Raw genomic sequence first — 20,777 nt, 5'->3', positions numbered from 1 at the left:
TGCTTTAATTATACAGCAAAGAGAGCACTGGGATATTATTGTTCCCAGAATGATTGGCAGGAAGTCAGAGACGAACAAACCGGAGATCGTTCAGTAGGGGGAGATAGTAGCATTGGTTTTTTGGAGGAAGGCTGGAGGCTGGATAAAGAAAGAGACAAAGAAAGGGAAGAAATGTGTGGAGAGACTATTAATAGAGGAGGAATTGTGAGGAGAAATTCAGACCATCAAAAGGAAAGGCAGGGATTAGATGATAAAAATGCCACGCCGTGCAGAACATGTCTAATTGACCATTCAGTTATGAACCTAGCACAGGTTCTTCAAAACGTGCACTAGATATTTCATGGATGCTTTCTGGTATCTGACCACTCCTCCAGGAGAAGTGAGGCCAGAGGTCTCTGCACTGCTGAACTGTAACAGAAAAATCCAAGAAACCTAATTAGGTGTTTATTGTCTATTGTCTGTGTGATTATCAGAGAAATGTTCGCAGAAGAAAATGAAAGTATCACTGCTTCTTCAAAGGAGTTCGTCCTTCAGAGTATTGCATTATTGTCTTTGTTTCCTACAAACTTGCTGTGACTTAGAGAAGTCTACCCCTTTTAGTTAGTCTAATATGTAAATAAAAGCTAATCATATGGCATGAGATAAAAATTTCATTTTATCACTGTATTTATGAGTTTATATTTGATATATGTTTTTTTCTATTATCATTCTCTTGGATTAAGATGCTTGCATTTACTCACATTCTATTTACTCAAAGTGTTGTTTTTACTAACTTCTGGCATAAACTATCTCAGGACAGCAGTAATTTATGTGAAGCTAAGTCCAATGTTTATGCAAGCTTCTGATGACATTTTATACCGGGGTTGGTATTAGGAAGCAGTATGTGGAGGTGCCAAGTCTCCCGGCATGGCTGAGACTCAACAGATCTGAAGCCCTCCTCTTAATGGCCAGATATGCCTCCAGCCAAGATACTCAACTGCAGAGTCATGGGAAATACTTATGTACCAATTATGGGAAAGGCACATTTAATGAAAACTGTATGTTTACTTTCATAGTCTTAGTAAGATGGCCTAGATACTCAGTACAGCTGGCATATTGGCTGTTGTAGAAAAGATTTTTTTTTCCTATTTAGAAAAATGTATCATCTACATACTGTAACTGTACCAAAAATGTTACTTGCGTGCTTCATTTGAGATAAAGGATTACCAGGAAAAAAGACCTTAAGAGACTAACCCTAAATGTTGCTTACAAAATATTCATACCTTGCTGAACAGTTGTGTTCTTCTTTATCAGCTCGTGGGTTTAACTATTATTTACCTGTTGATTTTCTATTTGTTTTTCTGATTTTTAGAACATTATCACAGTGCACAGAAAAAAATGTCTTGCAGTGATCTGAATAAAGCATATTAATTAGTACATTCTCCTGTGTAGATGAGGTTACATACAATAGCCAACTGTAGTAATATTCTCCCACAGATTAAAAATGTAGAGGGTGTCATTAACTGTTGGCAAGATTTCCCTTTTAGTTACACTATTTATAAATTAATATCTACATTGAAGTCAAAGGAATTATTCTGAAGTTATGTTGCTGCAACTTAGATCCGATTTTGGTCATTATCCCCTAGGCTACTGTTTGCTTGCTTACCATTTCAGGACAGAGGTGCTTTATGAGGTTTGGTCTAAAAATTCTCACACCATAATGCATATTTTTCTATGTGACAGGGATTCACTCGTTCGAGAGTGAGCTCCATTTTTTCAGCTTCTTTTGCTATTCGCTGCTATTGAAATAGAACTGGGAATCAGGGTCTTTCTACATTTACTCAGCCATCTTGCAGAGCTGGTAGAGGAGTTTAACAGAAAAATTCAATAAAAATGTGCCCATTCTTGTAAACTTGCAAGGAAATTTTCACTTTTTTTTTTTTTTCAAAGCAAGCTCCATTTTTTTCCTTCATTCTTCCTGTGCTATTTATTCATTCATCATTTTTGATGAACTACTTGTTCCAAGTATTTAGCTATACAGACCTGTGCTGTTGAAGTCAATAGTACCTAGGCAAAGAGTGTTGCATCCTTAGTATCTAATGCAATATCCTAAAACAGAAAAAACTCCTGTGTATGTGATGTGAGGAGAAGAGAATAAATCTGAACCGTGCAATGATGAGACTGAAGAAACACAGTGGCTACCAAAAGGTTTCTAACATTTCTTAACATTCTGCTTTCTCAGTGACTTGGAGGGAAAGTTTTTCACGGAACTGTGTATTCCTTGTTTTTTTTCCCGTGTAGTCTTCTACTTTGCCATCAACACCCACCTTGGATATACCTCAGGCTTTTCTGGGGCTATCTGTTGACCTGACTTTTTCAATCGGTATTCCGTGCTTTTTCTTGTCCCTAGAAAGTGTCTGATAGGTAGCCCCAACCCTGAGCTGAGCGGTGCAGCAAGGAAAGCCTGGGACAATCCTCCCAATGTGCTATAACTCACATGCTATGTGCTCCTGCCAAGGGTGGGGCCCATTGCAAGATTTTGGGTGTTTCTAGGCCAGATATTATTTCCAGTCATTTCTTGAGTTGCCTATTTATTTTGTTATCCATGACCCTTTAAAAGCCCTGGCTTTTGCTTTTTTTTTTTTTTAAAATACGTGAAAGGCATGAGCAGAACGCATAAAAAAATAATAATAATAAAAAAATCAGTCTGCATTGTACCTAAACAAAATGCCATGCAGTACATCTCATAGTTACGTTTTATTGTGTGAAAACAGTCTGATGCTAAACTCTTTTCCAGGGATGATAGTTTGTCTCTGTGTCTAATGACAAAGTAAATGAACACCACGAGCAGTCAGTATCCTAAACCTATCGGGGGTATCCAGTGTAGTTGAGGTTTTGTAAAGAAATACAGTACTAATGCTCTAGGGAAATGTAGTTTAACTTTCATCCTCCTTTTGAAACGTCCTTCATTTTCTCCCTCCATTCCGAAATCCAAGTTAGTGTTCTCAAATCAGCCTAAATGACTTGAAAAATGACACTGCAGGCAGCAAAGCTGATGATTACAGGTACCGTTTCCATTCTAAACTGGACATTGCAGACATTGTTTTCTGTTGCTTTTCTTGGAGCACAGGATGCTCTGACAGGAATGATACACAAAATTACATATTTGATTCCATGCCTAAAAGCCACCCTGGGATCCATAACCGTGCTTAAAGATTTAAGAAAGACCTTTAGTCCACTTCTGAGAAGGTTCTTAGCTTAGAAAACTTTATCTTTCAACTTTACTTCTTAGCAGCTGTTATGTTTTTTTGCTGTCGTTTGTTTGACAGGATCCAGTTATAGGTTCCGATGTCTGTTTAAAGAAACAGGGAGGTTGTTGGCTTTAAAATTCCCTTACTGCTTGTGTGTTCAACATTTTCCCAGGCTTTTCTACATAGTTTGCCAAGTAAAGGGACTGACCTTTTGTAGCAAACACTTTTTCATTTCTAAATGCTCACTTTGATTTTTGTCCCATTTTATGCTCATTCCAAACTGTTTACAACCCACTAAAAATGACTGTGAATTATATGTTTGTGTAATGGATTCCTTTTGTGGTCGGAGTGGAATGTTTACTTTGAACAATTAGTTATCTTTGGGCAGATTATAGTGACCTGAAAAAAGAATGGCTAAAATGATTGTAGTACCTTAACTATTTCCTTTTGTTATCTTCTCTGTTTGACCAATGTATTATTTACTGGGTTTCATTCCTCTGAGCCCCAGTGAACAAATCATGTTAAATAAGACCACAAAAAATCCCTGAATGTAGGGCTCCTGGTTTGGGGGGGCTGATCTGCTGGGGTAGGACTGGGTACGCTAGCGAGGCTTCAGAAGTGACAATTGGGCACTTAGAGGCCGGGTGTGCAATTTTAAGAAGACATAGTTTTGAAAGAAGATTTAAGCACTTGTTCTCTGAAAATCAGATTTCTCAAAGGTGTCCAAAGTTTGACACCCCGAAAGCACCTGAAATCAAGACTCAGTTTGGCTTTAATGTCCATAGCTGCAATTTCATTGCAGAAATGCATGTGCGTAAAGTCTCGTACCGCAGAATATTCAGTGTTTAAAGAAGAAAATGTCTTTATGATCTAAGATAAAGTACCTTATAGGATGTAGTAAAGAAATACAGTCATCTCAATGAAGAGAAATGAAGACAAAAACAGTATTTTAAACTACCTCACCTCCCAAATGCCATGCTGCCCTGTGACAGAAGGTTGTGTCCCTTTCATCAGTTTTATCTCTTAATCTAAAAGCTAAAGTGCAGCTAAAAGCACTTTAAAACCTATTTATAAAAAAAAAAAAAAAAAAGAAAAAGAAAAAGAAAGTGATATTTCATTACCTTCTAAATCATATACCGCTTAAAAGGTAGTCAGTATTCTAGTAGAAAGTTTACATAGAGGAGAGTTCACTTATCTCAAGGAGTTAAGCAAAGAGGAAGTGAGTTTTAAAAATATAAAGTATTGTGAATATATTTATGTAGCTAGGAAAAAAATGAGTTTGTAAAACGGTTTAATGCTATCTCATTTTCTAATGGAAGAAAACACTGCAGGAGCGTTGGAAAAAAAAATCCCAAACGCCTCTAAATCTGATGACTCCCATGCTGGGATCACTATCTTAGTACGGTGTAGTTAGGAGGTTATAGGAATACAGTGAGTGTGGCAGAAGACACGGGGCCTGGGCAGCCAAGGTATGTATTAATAGCCACTATATACAACCTCTAGCAGTTTATATCCCTATATGCCTTGTAATACTCCATATTATTAGATTTGTCTTCAGCAACTTGCTCCTCGAGGGTGTATTTAGCTTAAACAATTTTTTTTTATGTATTTAGTTCTCAAAAATAAGTCATTCCCATTCCTGAGGACCTGAAGAAGGCAGTCAGAAAGTACAGGGTGGCTTTGCCAGAGTATGCTCACCACCATCTTTGAGCTTCCATTAGATGTACAGTGTTCCTGGGCTACTTCCCAGCACGATTAGACCAAACCTATCAGCCGGTGGCATGAAGGATTTGTTCTGGCAAGGTTTCCTTGAGAAGAAGGGAAACCTCAGGAGACCGACCTATCCTGTGCAGTTTTATATTTCTGTCTGAGTGCAGGATTATTCTCCAACAACACTTGGCCCCTGAACAATGACTGAAATATGTTTTATTTGTGTTTTCTCTCTGTCATATCTTTTAGCATATTTCTATCCTCAGAGAAAGGAATTGTTCATCAATAGCCCTTTGTTTCCTACAAGTTCATTCACTGATTTTCAGTACTTAATTTCCTCCAGAAAGGTATTTTCCAACCTTTTTTTTACTTCTACCAGGCCTACACATGCTTCCTTGCTTACTCTGATATAATTTTACATACTGTTTCCAGTGGCTTTAGAATTCAGTACCCTACAAGTACAGAGATCATATTGCTCCACCAAATGATCTGAGCTCCCAGTTCTGCTAATTTTGTACTGTTCATTCTTTCCCACTTTGGGATAATCTATTATGCTTGGATCCAGGCACGCACTAAAAGCTAATACTTCCATGAAGAATGTGCAATTTGTACTGTTTAGCTTGTGATGAGATTCCTGAAGTCTTTTATGATTCTATCTTGTTCCAAGGAGGCTTCTGCTCCCAACTTTTATATGCAATGATTTTTTTTTCAGGAAAAAAAAAAAAAAAAAAGGAAACAAAACAAACTGATAGGGAAAAAAATTACACACACAAAAAATATCCAGCAGTTCAGCAGATAAAGCCTTTTTCCAGGGAATTCTAGTGGGCTGAAGAAAACTGTTTCTAAGGGCATTGAACTATGTTTACTTTAAAGTGGCCAACAAGCATAAACTTAAATGTACAGATGAATGAAATATAAACCAACAAAGTTCTGAGAAAAGCCCTTGTAAGTTTGTGATTTAAAGTGTTTTGGGGCTTTTTTTTAAAAAAAAAAAAAAAAATCTTTTTTTGAGTAGAAATTAAGAGTGGTTGACTTTAGTGCAAAGATATTGGCAAGCTTTCCTCAACCATTTCTGTCTTCAGGCTCAGGCAATCCCGCTATAGCCACCTTTCTTAGAGTAAGAGCCAGTTAATAGCATTGTGCAAGGTCCAAGTCAGAATTGGCTCTGAAGGGTATTCACTCTGGGGCCTCTGTGTCTGCTAGAAAGCCACATTCTGAGTTAGAAAAAAATATCAAGAAGTGTCAACAGGAAACATCACGGAAGGGCATACAAGACAAATTAAAGAAAAGGAGACAACAGCAGGGGAAAAAAAAAAAAAAAAAAAGAATAAAAGCCTTGCAATGACAATGCACAAAAGAGAGAATAAATATATATTTAAAAAATTGAAAGCAGAGACTGTAAGCTAGTTAGAAGAAGAAAAAGCCATTAAAAAGGCATGCATTTGAACCAGTTGCTGTCTTGGTCATAGTTACCTGATACCTGTTTCATTGATTAATCTGTTCCAGAGAAATGTATCCATTTCTATGGAAAAAAAGGGGGATTTGTATTTTAAGCCTTGCCAGTAACAACAAGCAGACACTCAGTGTGCACCAGAGTAACATTTACAATGCCTGGGCCAAATTCATGCCTTGTGTAATTTTATTGCTTTTACTGGAATTACACCAGAGATGAGTTTGGCCTTTTGCCTTTTTCTAGCATTGTATAATATATCTATTAGTGAAGATGTAGAAGGAAACAGGGCATTTTGTCTTCAGAATTTTCCATAAAATCCTTTTCAATAGGCTTAATAAATAAAATAAACCACTTAACCTATGAAATAAAAAAGAATCAAACAACGTTTTCTAGATATTAAAATAATGTTAATATAGTTTGTAAATCATGTAGTTGACATTTGTACACACTGAAACAAAAAGTCTAGAGAAATTTAAAGCCAGCTGACTGTCTCTGTTGCGTACCCTGTGCCAAAGAGAAAATGAAGGTCCTGACATACCCCCTGGTCAGAGTCAGATTCAGGGAAGCTCATACATGAGGGTATCCACCTCCTAGCCATTGAAAAGATAAAAAGATAGACACCAAAAATCCTCTCTTTTCCTCCTGAATAAACCGAGGATGCGAGGCACTGTGCCCTAGTGCAGTACACATGCCATCACAGACAAGGAGCTGGCAGTATTTCCACTGCAAACCCCGTTTAGTCAGACTTTACAGTGCAGCCATTAATAGCACATTTTGGGCTAGCACTTGACAAAATGAGTCTTGGCCTAGAGGAGATGTTCACACACACAAACACACAAAAGTTAAGTCCATTAAGTTCCTTTGGGGGGAAGAAAGGAGGTGTAGTTTCAGACTCTTTCAACATCCCTGTTGCTTAAAAATAAAGTTATGGTTTCTAAATAAAATTATGAGGGCATAATTCCACAATGTAGACTAATTTCTTTTCCTGTGGAAAAAAAAAATTAATTACTACAACTACACTATATTTTCTTTCAAAAAAGTTTTATAGCCATGAAAGAGAACACATAAAAAAAAGTTTTGCTGTCTGTACGCAACACTATGGGGTCAGTTAAAAAAACCCTGTCTCCTTTTTTCTGCTTGCAATTCAAGAGAGCAAAAAACTGCAGTTGTATTTTATTACTTCAATTACTTGCTGTAGCAGCTTGTGTTACATCAATGTTTTAACCATATAATATAGCAGTCTAATGGGATTGATACCTAAGTGAGAGAAATTGTACCAACAGAAAGCTTCAGGAGGAAGGCAGAGGGCAAAGGAAGAGGGCAGCTTAAAAAGGAGGCTTTATGCTAAGGCTTTCATTTCTTTAAGAGAAGATTTTTTTAGCTCATTTTACTCCCCTGAATTTATGAAACTGATATTGTTAGTAATCTAGTAACTGAATTGTCCCTAAATTGGCTACTGCATGATAAACCCCCAAGGAATTAACAAGTCTTTTAAAGATCTCCAGTTGTATATTCGCTTAGCAGATTGTTTTATTATAATCAGGATCCTCACAGAACATGGATGTAATTATATAGCAAACCAACTTCTTTTTGTCTTCACGCAGACAAACAATGCTCCCCGGTTTGGGAGGAATGACATATATGTAAATGAGAGCAAAATGTGGCCATTTTGTTTCATAACGTAACAGAACTCTGTCGCTTGGATCCTGAGCAGCTCTAGCCAGCCTGATCGAGCTCACTTTTCATGATTCCTTCATGCACCTTTTTTGTTTTGGTGTCAGAGATGATGCATTTCGGATAATTTGAAATTCTCGGGAAACAGATATTGCGATTAGGAACTGTTTTCTCAGGTTATTCTGCTTTGTAATGGATATAGGTTATTTCTTTCTATGATTCATGCTTTACTGATACCAGCCCCTGTCCACCAAAACAGAGACTTCTCTTTAAGGAACTGAATAGACCCATTTTATACTCAATGGTTGTTCCTCACAATCAAGGAAATTCTTCAACATTTTTTTGAATCAGGGCCTTAAGCTTTATATATTTGGATCAGATATGCAAATACCCAGATTTTCTCTCAGGGTTTAAAAACACAGAGCAACAACTTGTTCAGTCTCCCAGATTATGGGCCGCTTACAGGTAGTACTGAGACTCTTAAAATCACCACGGACCATTCCAAAGCAAGGATGAGGTCATGGCTCTTCTCTGAGATGTCTTCACTCAGAAAATAAGAAAGTCCTCAAAAGACAGAAAGAGGCTATTCCATGCCTCTTCCCCTCATCTTCCCAGGAAAAATTTCCCCCAGTATTTCAGACCATATGTTTATATTTGTCAGTCCCGAACTGACATAGTGTTACGTGACATAACACTCCAAAGTAGCTGCCACCAAATGGCTTTCCTGTGCCAGCAGTAACCACACAATGGTGTTGGAGGTACCACAACTTTTTGTTTGCTTAGAAATGAAATAATTTTGATGAGTGCATGGTATCAGTTAGCAAGTGTTGAGTTCTTTATGGTGATACTGCTCATGTTGACTTAAATGGAAAACGGATCAGCTCAGAAATCTTTAATAAGAAAAGTTTCTTACTGTAGTTGTAGTGATGCCCTGTGGAGCCACTAGAACTAAAAATCTGTCAGCATACTTGGTAGAAACTTTGTTTCATGGTTCTCTAACTCATATGATTGAGATTAAAGTGAACAACATCTTGGCACATAGTTTGGCAGTCGAGAAGCATTCCTCTGTTTGTGTGAGACAGACAGAGAGAGGGGGAAATTTAGCAGCCACTCATTCGGTGTTAAATTATCAGGTGCTACATATTTTTAATAAATCTTAGGAGAAAGATAAGATATATGCTCTTCTAATGAAAACTGCTTTCACTTAGCCTACAAACTTAACTTTGAACAAGCTGAGAATCTACCCTAACCACAGAAAACAAAATAATTTGAATTCTCCAGCCCAGCTAAACTGTAAGCCGGTCTTGAACCCCAGCAGAAAGGTGGAAGGTGCTGGAAGGATGCTCTTTAGGAGTCAGGTTTTCCTACTTTACCACTAAACGAGAGGAACTCACAAACCGCTTTGTTTAGTGCCCTGATCTCCGACTTGCAAGACTGTCCTCACAGCAGTGGCTACTCTCTGGTCATAAATAGCACTGATCTGGTGATGGAGCTTTTTGCAGAGGAGCACTTCTACCACCACTGAGCAAAGACACAATCTATACTTTGCAAACAGTCGTGATATATTGATGCTTGAAAAGTATCTGAATTCGCGCGCTAGAAATTGTTCACAGTGGTTGCCTTTATTATCTCTGTTTCAGCGGCATTTTTGTATTCTGACATGTCATACATTAAAAACACAAAGAACACAGCTTACAGTAAGAGTTTGTGTTAGAAACTTTGCAACTGTCTTGGATGTCTCTATAGTAAAAGTCATTAATAATTCCAAAGAAGGAAATCAGATATATACGCCAACTCTATGCCAACTTTGCCTTTCCAAGCCTTCAGAAACACCAGAGGGTCTGTGTGAACCCTAGTAAAAGGGACGAGATTGGATTTCTACCTTCCTTGCATCATTACATGTCACAGTCAGCATTAAGATACAATGATTCACATCAAAATTCTTCCCATAGCTTCAAATTTTAAAATATCATTGCATGAAAATATCAAGTGATACTCGTATTTATGCATTTACTTCACCCAAAATTCAGCTAACAGATACCCAGTGCATTTTATTACCAAAACCTAGGTTTTTTCTTATCAGAAGTCAGTATTTTTCTGTATTTCTTGTGTGTCTCAGTTATATTATTTGTATTTCATTGTGATTTTAATTTTTTTTTTGCAAATTTCAAAGTAGAAAGCAATTTGTTCCATTTCAGACTATACTAACAGAACCTCTTTTCAGGAGTTCCTGAGCAAGCTATACACAAGTTCTGTGCTATTTTAATGTAGTATTCCATGGTATGCCTGTCAAACCATAAAATGAAAACTACGGAGTTGCTTCTGTCAAAGTAATGAAGTATATGCTGGTCTTAAGTTCTGGTACTTAACACTCTTTGTAACTCAGTTCAGGGCTTTTATGGTTTCTGTAGATATCCTGACTACATTTTTTTTGCTGAATGTTGCTTTGGTGATGGTTCAGATTTTGCCCAAATTAAATGGAGGCAGAAAACACTCTTTTAAGTTACCTGAACCTGTTTGAACATGTAGTGGAAATCACAGGAAAAATAACAAATATAACTGCAGAGTCCTGCAGCTAAGATGGCAAAAAAAGTGGAAAAACATAATGCACGATAGGTTTGCATCATGTTAAGATTAATGTTTCCATTTTTTCGAATAGTGCTGCTTACTGTCACTGTTTCGTAACAGTGAACATGACTTTTGCAAAAACAAGAAGATTTTGCTCACTTATTAGACTAGATGTTTATTACACAAAAGAAGGTTTAGCAGTATTCAGTGGAATCTCATTATTTTCATCATTACTGTGTCTTCAAATGTGTGCAATGTACACTGGGAAAGATATTATTACAGTAAAAGTTATCTACGTGTGTACATACACAGACACCCACCTTTGTTTTATCACATTTATATGTTAGGCAGAAATGCAATGCTAAGAATTCAGTAAGTTGCTGTTAGATAGCCATATGTATACTTATCTTCCAAGAGAGCCTCTGAGTTTTCCACACAGGCATGGACTGTAACACCCAAAGGTGTCTGATAGTGTGCCTTAGCTAAAGAATCTAATTTTTAAATGTTTTCTGCCACTTAAAGATAAAAGGCAAATACAAAGACAGATGCCTACAATACAATATGAATTAGCACAGACCGTTACCAACTGCACACGAGAGCCCCAACTCCATTTTTAGAGCAGGGCTCTGCACATTCCTTCTCTTAGAAATCCAGAACCGAGCTGGTCTAATTTCTAGCTGTAAGGAACAGATCCAGCCTTCTGTCATGCAACGAAACAAGTACTATCAAGTGCCTCGCTGATATTTCTTTAACCGTTGTTGAACAGTTAAACTCTGCGTTCGCACCCGCTCCCCAGCCACGCACAACAGCTGTAGCAAGTGCCCGCAGACGGTGAGGTGGGACACGTTCCGGAAGACAAGATAGATAACCTGGAGACGTCTAAGCTTGAACAGAGTATAGCTTCAGGCTGTCAAGTAAAAGTTGGATCTGCTATAGAGAAGATACTGGGCCTGTTGGACTCCTCAACTATCTCTAAAAAGCCAAGGAATGATGGAAGAAGCAGTCCTGTGACTTTCAATTTCCATCTTAAATATCTCTACTCCGTCCTAAATTTCCTGCCCCAGTCACTGTCATTAAAAAAAAACCAAAATCTCTTTGCCAAGCAAAGGCAACACAGCCCACAAAACGCAAACTCCTTACCCGTTTTGGCTGACGATTATGTGTGCCCAAATGTACAGTTCTTCTGCTTCCAACCGTTAAAAGTCCAATAAGCTGCAGTACTAGTCAGGATGGGGAGGTGACATTACTGAGGTCTAATTTAATCTCTCTATTGTGAAAGACGGGAAAAGATTTATCCCTACTGCGCACTAAACTCTCTTTAAAATCAGCATTGGGAGTAAGGGATGCTTGGAGAATTGTATCTGTCCCTTAGCTTTTAACCACAGTTCCTACTGATGTCAGTGGACCTGACTGAAAGTCCTATATAGTCCTAAGAGGAGAGTTAGACCCCCTAAAGTGCAATTTCCCTTAATGTTCTGATGTTGCTCAAAAAACACAGGCATGATGTTGGTGATGATGGATCCTCAAATGAAGCACAGTTAACCAAAGTGGGAGGATTTAGCAAAATGCATAAATTTCTTGTATGCTACTGTCTGTAACAGGCAGATCTTCAGCCAGTTTAGTGAGCATAAGTTACAGCTGGCTTTTGCTGGAATAGTTTATGCTCTTGACCCTCCTCAGTTGTATAGCCAATAGGGAGTTGTCAGGCTACATGTGTTTTTAAACTTCTTTCAGCTAAATCAGAAATCCAAAAGCAAAATACAGCTCTCAGCAGTATCATGTGGAGTTGTGACACTCCCTGGAGGGCTCGGGGTCCATAAACCAATGAATGGATTACAATGAGGCATAAATGTAGTATTTTGATCCATGACAGATATAATCCTGAGCCTGTATTTTTCATGTTACTTAACTCTTTCAGAACATAATGTGTGACAGAAAATGTCTTCTAATGCACATTGCAGTAAATATCAGTCAAGTATGCTTTATTGCTGAGCTCTACATATTTCCAGAAGTTAACAGGCACAGCTGGGATATAAGAAACGGCAGTGTTGTATATATTTCTTGAACATACAAAATACCTTGGCTCTCCTCTCCCCCACCCTCCACATTACATCCCCAGCTGTTCTGATCATGTCACACAGTGGATGAGTTTTTCCATCGTCAGCTTCTCCTAAAATGACAACCTTTATTCAGGCTTTCATCCTCCCAAAAATAAACTGCATTATCCACATTGTCATCACATTCAAATTAGACTATCACAGCATATATTGCGTGGCACAGAATAATAGAAAAGGGAACTGATGGAAGGTGGTAAACTGCTTGTTGGTAGCTGTACCTAGCAGAAAATACTCAATGCTAGCATTTAACATCTACTCAAATCTCTCTACCTGAAATTCCCTTCTGTCAGTCACCATAGTGTCACAGCACCAGACAGGTAAGAGTTGGAAGCTCCACATCTCTGGAGACATGAAGCTGATTGTATCCGATGGCAGTTGCTGGTGAGGACCATTCAGCTTTTGAAGGTTCCTAATACCCCTGAAAGACCTTTTGATCAAGCAGGAAAAAAAAGTACGCTTGATAAAGTAGCAGAGAAGCAGTGAAACCTTATTTTATTTCAGATAAACTAAGCATAGGTCAAAATGGACCTACTAACCTATACGTGAGAAGCAGTAACTACAGCAAATAAGAGTGGTGAAGGAGGTGTTAAAAGAGAAAACAACCAAGCAAACAAAAAAGAAATAAACATTCACAAAACTAAAATACCAAAGTGTTACAGAAAAAGAATGGCTATTTCCAGACATTTGGTAATTTCAGATACTATACTGTGTTGCATAAAGTAAGACAGTGTTATTTCCTTTTAAACTGCCGTTCCGTTTAAACCAGCAAGCTGATGTGTGTACTTGAGGTCTGTATTTGGTAGGAATTTTTCCCCTTTAGCATAAACCTTGTTGATTTAAAAAGTGAACAAAGATGAGTCAGGTGGTAAATGTATTCATGTAATCATTTTCATTAATAAGCCGTTATAAATAATAGAGGGAAGGTTTTAAGTGTATAATTCTCTGTAGCACAATTGAGATTTTTCCACATCTTCAGCAGTAAGTTAATTAGAATCACCTGCATTTTCTTGGGCGGACACCAAATGGATTGCAAACAAAAACAGATTAAAATAGCTGTAGCTCATGGCATACAGATGACAAGATTCACAAAGAGGACAATCAGGCAATGAAAACCTCCTCTTTTTCAAACATTTTTAAAGGAAATTCAGCTCTTGTGAGTCGCTGTAAAAAGACGTTTGTAAGTGTTTCGCTGAAAGACTAGAATGGCTTTGTTTCTGATCCCATGATGAGTGAAAGAAATGTTTAAGAAAGATCACTTTACAGAGAGATTCAGACTGAAATGTGATGACTGTGATTCAAGCCAAGCCAAAAATTACAGCTCAGAATTAAAGGGGATGGACGTGGCTTGGGAATCCATTTTCCCACATTCCTGAATCTCAATCATCCCAGCCAATGTTTAAAAGAAAATACAGTGGAAAGCAATGAGGTCACTTCGTTTAGCTGCAAGAAGGGGGACTATCAGAATGGCAAAAGTATATATTGGAGGTAACGGCAAAATTACAGTGAACGCGCTGCACGTTCGATGGTTTCATTCAAAACAAATAGCTTCAAAGCTTAGTTTTCTTTCTTGTCACAGGGAGCCTTCTGAGTAAGCCTTGCTGTTCCTGGGGCTTTTAAACCATAAACTTCTTGAATGTCAAAGACAGTGCAACACAATAGAGAAGAAGACGAAGGCAACGCAAGCTTGATTTAGGCATTAAACAGCAGCCCTGCATAGCAGTGAACTGTGTGCTAGTTTAAATTGCACTTGCTTTGTACTGTCGCTACCCTTATTTATTTGTGTATAAATATCTAAGTGGAAATTCTACCATCAAGTGATATGAAACAGAATAAAGTATATCATCCATCATATTCACTTGTTACTTATTCTCAGTATGTAATTCTCATATTCAGTGTTGTAATTGCTTCCATTAAACAGTTTCTACAGGGTCTTGAAAACAATAAGATCTTAGTCAAGCTTTTCTACTTTCATTGCATCTTGAAGTTATTACTGCAAGAAAAAATGAGATTCTCTTTTTATGTAGGAATGTCCCTCATCTTCTTGATATTATTGCAGTCAAACATAGAATAATTTCTTGTTAGCTAATTTCCTAAAGAGATTCACCAAACCTCATGGCAGACACCTCCTATAGAGTCATTTCTTAGCTTGTTAAGAACTAGTACAATTTCTCCTCTCATTTCTTTCCCCCACTATCTCTGCCTTTACTAAATTCTGATGCAATATTGGATTTATGCTAGTAACAGAATAAAGAAAATCTCGTTCATGCTACCTTGAATTCGGGCTTGTCTGTCACAGGTCCTGCAGCTGGGCAGAGCTGGTCTTGAGTCCAGTACCTGCAAATCATGTGAAAGGTAGCAATAGAGAGGACACATCTCCATCCTCTCTTTAATACAAAGCAACGAAGCATATATTTTATGTTTCATTTTATTTGCTTCTCTATAAAGTACAGAGTCTACTGGAGATCCTATTTGTAGCACACGAAGAGGTACAATCTTTTCCCTGCTTCTCTTTGATATTCCTTTTTTCTGTAATTCAAGGGATCACGTTAGACCTCTTTGCTACAGCACTGAACTGAGAGATGATGTTCAGCTAATTGTCTAAAATAACCCTCAAGTCCTTTGCAACCTGCATCCAGAGTGTTGGATGTACCCTGCGTTTCTCCGTATGAAAACTTATTTTACAAGACTGTGACCATTTAAGGTGGTAGTTCAGACTTTCTGTAGCTTCACCTGTCCTCATCATTATTTGATATATCTCCCTGATCTTTGTGTAATCTGCTTACTTTGCCAACAGAGATTTTTTTCTCATTGTCCACATCTCCGATAAAGGTATTAGATGGCATTGGACTGAGAGCTCCACTCTTGAGAGCTCTGCCAGTTTTGACCTTGTTAACTGATATCTCCCATTAACTACCACATTTTGAGGTCTGTCATTGAGCCAGTTTTTAATCCATGTAATATATGCCCTGTTAATTCCATCAAATGCAAGTGCTTTAATCAAAATGTCATGTGGTACTAAGTCAAAAGCCTCATGGAAATCCAAACATACTATTTCAACACCATTGCCTTTATCAACCAGACCTGTCAAAAATCCAATCCTATCAAAAAGTGCAACAAGTTTGCTAGACAAGGCCCTGATTTCCATGAAACCATGCTGGTTGGGGTTAATTATATTTTGCTATGAATTATTTGTTCATAGAGTCCTGAATTAATCATTGAAGTAGACTGTCTGGGCCTGAGGTCAGTCTAGCCAGTCTCCAAGCACATCCCTCCCACCGCTTTTACAATATCAGAATAACTCTTCTGCCACTGTTTCCAGCCTTGGTCGTTTCCAAGTATTTCTCTATGTTTTATTTACAAATGAGAGACACATGAGCACTGATAAGTGAAAACTCATTTTTTTACAACAGTGATTATCTCTTTGTCCTTCAAAATGAATTCCAATGTCACCTGCTGTTCAGTTGCCTAAATTTGTTTATCCTTGTCTGTCTGGTAGAACTATCTAACGTGGCATTTGCATGGCACCCATTTCCGTGGTAGTTGAGCACCTTCTCTGGACTAAGGGTGGGACTTGTTTTCATATCAGATGTTACCTGGGATGTTGTTTTCAGCCTCACATATGTGATCCTTGGATGGGAGGAGTACAAGAAGTGGGTAGTTCTGATGATGAAAAGAGAAGTTCTTTTCCAGCAGAGTAAAGCCTGGTGTCAGCCCCCAGCCGCGCTCCAGGAGCTTTAGGTCATGCCTAAACCCACACAACACCACACCAAAAAAGCAGGACAGAGGTGTTCAGCAACACTGAAAAGCATGCTGAGTGCAGACAGCCTTACGTTCAAAAGGAGCTGGTGCTCGCTTCAACTCAAGCTGATGAAGCTGCATACCAGGTTTGCTGGTTCAAGTATCTCCAGCTCACACCACTTCTGCACTACACTTCATTTTAAATCCATGTGTCCCTTGTTTGCTGTTGATGCCTCTATGGTTTTTTTCTCTCTGTTGTGTTACTTAAATTTGTTTTTTCTCATCGTTTTCACCTCTGTATTCCATGACGTCAGACATAGAAAAACATATTTTGCTCCCACATTCACCTGAAACTTCGAGTACTTTTTCTAGCCCTATCTAGCTACAGTGCTTTTAATGTCAAATTTTAATGTGTCAGGTTTATTCTTAGCCACTCTTCTTGATTTTCCTTCTACTGGCATACAAATATTGATCCTTTTGTGAAACTTTATTTTTGTTGCATGTTGTTTTGCAGCATTTTTCTCATCCAACGCGTTATTTTGCCATTGGTGTATTTGCTGCATTCACCCATTTCTGCTTCTTTAACTGTCTTCATACCTCACTTTTGTGCCCTTAGTAAACTTCTAAAAAATTGTTTATATATCAGATATTTATGGTAAGATGCATATGAAAACAGGAGGAAAGAATTATAGTTTTAGGGAGAACATACCCTGATAATGACCTCTTAAATATTTGTAAAGATAGCCCTGGGCATCTGAGCCCACAAAATAGTTTATAATACAACAGCTTGATTACATAATGATACTTTAGTTTTAAAACGTATGATCTTTCTGTTTATGGGAAGGCATAATAGGCTCCTTTGAAATACAATATTTTTGCCCTGAACATAACTGATTTTAAATGAAAGGACTAGCTAAAGAATGCCTTTCTTCAAGTTTGTACTTCACTTTGTTGTTGAATCCAGCATGATGGTTTCTTTTACAAAACTCCTACCAGGCCTGGAGACCACACCTATTTCAGGATACATTAATTGTGAAATTTTCATGGGTTTCTGTGCAGGAAGTTACCTAGTATCATTTAAAAGGGTATGTTTCAAATGCTAACTATTTTTAACCAACAGAGAGAGAAATTTCTGTATACCACCACCCCCCCTTCCCCCCCTGCACATAGAGAATTTCCTTTTATATTCAATTTGAAGATATCTTCAAATGTAGATCGAGCTTAGGCAGAATGCAACATGATTTGGGAGGGTGGTTTGTTCTATGCAGCAGAAAAGAGTTAAGGAGAACGTTTCACTGAAGGCAGTTCATAAAATAACAGGACTACCTCAACCAATATCAAAGTCTAATATTTTAAAATGTATGTTTGGATAAACATGTCATGTCAGTTCTAATTTTTTCCTGTGTTTTTCATGTTTCTCTGAGATACCCAGTTTCAGCTCAAACTGCTACACTGACCTGCATTTATGGTCATTTCCATTTTGGCTAGAAGCAGGAGTGCAGGAAATGTTCTCCCAACATCTGTGCAGTTATACAGAGTGAATATGATGTTCGTTACTGTTCATGAATCTCAACCAAGCCCGAGTTTAGTTGCCTTTTAACTTTCTTATCAGGAGTACCTGATATAAATTTTATATAAATTTTAAGTGAAAATACTTAAATTTTGCCTATAGTTTGGCAGCTAAAATGATGTATTCTTGAGCAAGTCTTTTCCCTACGTTTCTTATGCCATTACAAATTTTAGGGTGGAAATACTGAAGTCATTATCATGCTTTTGGCTATCTTCTCTAATTGTGGGTCCATCCTGTTCTCACGTTGCTCATTAAAACGAACAGAAACAGGGTCGGAGATTGGGATATAAAACAAATAAGATACTTGTTCTCCTCGAGGGCAAAATCCAGTGATTCTTCCCTGATAAACCCCACTCCAAAACACAAGAAGGCCACCCTACAGTGAACAACAGTTTGACTTTATTACAATGAATATTTTTTTCTGAAATGTTCTTTACCACTATAAATGCCAGCACCAGACAGGAAACTCCACAAGGATTTTGCTTCATCTTCTTCTCTAAGAATTTACAGCCTGTCATGAAGAAACACTGACAGCAGTGCAGTGATGTTTTTATTCTTAATAGAGGTGCCCTTAAAAGTGAATTTACTTTGAAAATTGTTCGTAGAATCGGGATATTAGAACTATAAAGACATATTGCTCTCTTTCTTTCTCTCTCTTTTGCGCCTAATTGTATTTCCAAAATAAGTTGTTAACAATCCAGCTAAGATAATGTGGTCATGAAAAGGATGTCCAAATCCACCAATTTGCATTGGTTTGGTTTGGCTTAACTTTCAAAGTTCTTGGAGCAGAAAGTTGATGGCACGTGAACACTATAATTGGCTTGATATTCTTGGATTTTTTTTTTTCTCTCTGCCATATTGTATAGCGTCCAAGTGAAATGCTAATCAGACCTCATTTCTGGACCAAAGTAAATTTATAGCAATAATGACGCACTTGTGTACTCCAGATCATTTTGCAAGAGGTAATATTCACCAATTTACAACATAGTTTGTCATTTTCACTTGATCTGGATAATTTATGCAGGTTCCAAATTGATGCTATTAATGTGAGACATAGCTATGTCACCCAAAGTGACACTTCCGTATATCCAAAAAGGTTAGGAACTGATTTGAGTTAGATCCAAGCAAAAGTTAACATTCTGTTTCGGGGCTTGCTTGCTTGTTTTATTTTTCCTCTTTACTTTCTGGTTTAGACTTCAATTTACACGATGCAATTCTTAATCCCTTATCACAAGAGTCCCACATTCCTGGGCTGGGAATTACTCTTGCTCTCTCACTCTCCCCTTACTAAAACAGAATAAGACTCTTCAGATTTAGGATAGAATTGCATTACTTAAACATTTTAGTAATTTCCATTTGCTCATATGTTATATATCCAGTAGATGGATAACTTCCAAGTGTTCTTGATTACCAAATCCTTTATAATTTCTCTTAAATAAACCTTTTCTTTGTCCCTCTCTAACCAAACGGGATCTTCCTGAAATGAATAATCAGTCTCAGTATTAGCTGCAGAACACCCACAGGTGCAGGGTAGAAAATTGTCTAATAAAAGACATAAATAACTAGTGTATAATACAGAATTATTGTTAAATTTTAAAATAGATTATCTAATGTAAACCAAATCAGGATATTCCTAGCAGGATACACATGGAAGAAGAACCGTATTTTGTAGAGAGAGAAAACAAACACGCAAAGAAACAAAAGACTTTATTTGGTTTCAGTCTGCATCAAAAGAAAAAGTAAATCTTTTAAAATGCTTCAAGATGAGTGAGGAATACCTCCAAGCAGTTGAGTCCACTGGTTATGGCACTCATCTGCCAAGACAGGATGCAAGTATCTTTGAAATAAGGACTTGAACCTCGGCTCCTTCCTATTGAAGTGTTATTACAACTGGGCTTCTGGGCTTTTGGACTTATTTCCACTCTTCCCTATAGTTTCAGGTTTTCCTTTTTCCCCACGCCAAATCAGAAAAAATATTCCCCCTAGATTCATTGTCAGGAAATATTTCCTAAAAAGTTTTGGTTTTGACAAAGTAGTGTTTTCCAAGAGAAAGGCTTTCTCTGAAATTGCTTGCCAAAAGCTAATTAAAACTTGTGTTCCAAGTGATGAGTAGCCTTTAAATAACCTATTTTGTGTAGATTCCCTTAGCTTCTTATGTACTTGCAAGTTTTAAACGTGAAATCACAATGTATGGTTTAGTGTTTTCAATTTGTAAGCATGCAGATTCAGTCATTGTTGCACAATGGCTGACTCTCCCGGGAAAAGACAGCAGTTCCCATGTGCTTTGAAATGCTACAGCTATGCAACTGGGGCTGGAAGTGCTATTTTAAACAGTCATATCAGCAGAGCTTGCTGTAGGAGATAATATGTCACAAAAGGGAGTATGACATCTAGTTTCACCTAGAAGATAAACCTTGAGTAGATATGCAGGGAGAAACAAGACTGTCAGGTTGTCCTTGAAAAGAATGGCCTATATTAATGAAGAAATGTACTCCGGGGCATATGCTCTTTGGGATGTTTAATTTCATCTTCAAACTTGTCTGATCTGCTATGAAGAATATAGTAGAGAAACGGTAGTTGTGTGTAGTCTCACGCACGTCGTGATTTCAGAGCGGGCACCTCACCGCTTTATTTTCAGAAAGGTCACAGCCTCAGAAATTCATGCCTGGAAAACCCAGGACCCAGACTGAGAAGTTTCCCCAGCACTATTAATACAA

The 20,777-nt window shown here is 37.7% G+C and overlaps 1 protein-coding gene across 1 annotated transcript in view; it reads left to right on the top strand.

Moving 5' to 3' along the window:
* Positions 1-20,777, top strand: part of ARHGAP15 (Rho GTPase activating protein 15) — a 329,505-nt gene that overhangs the window by 202,406 nt on the left and 106,322 nt on the right. The window lies entirely within an intron of this gene.

Source organism: Leptosomus discolor, chromosome 5, assembly GCF_034619465.1.
Source record: "Leptosomus discolor isolate bLepDis1 chromosome 5, bLepDis1.hap2, whole genome shotgun sequence".
NCBI lineage: Eukaryota > Metazoa > Chordata > Aves > Leptosomiformes > Leptosomidae > Leptosomus > Leptosomus discolor.
This window is presented reverse-complemented; position numbering and strand designations above follow the sequence as displayed.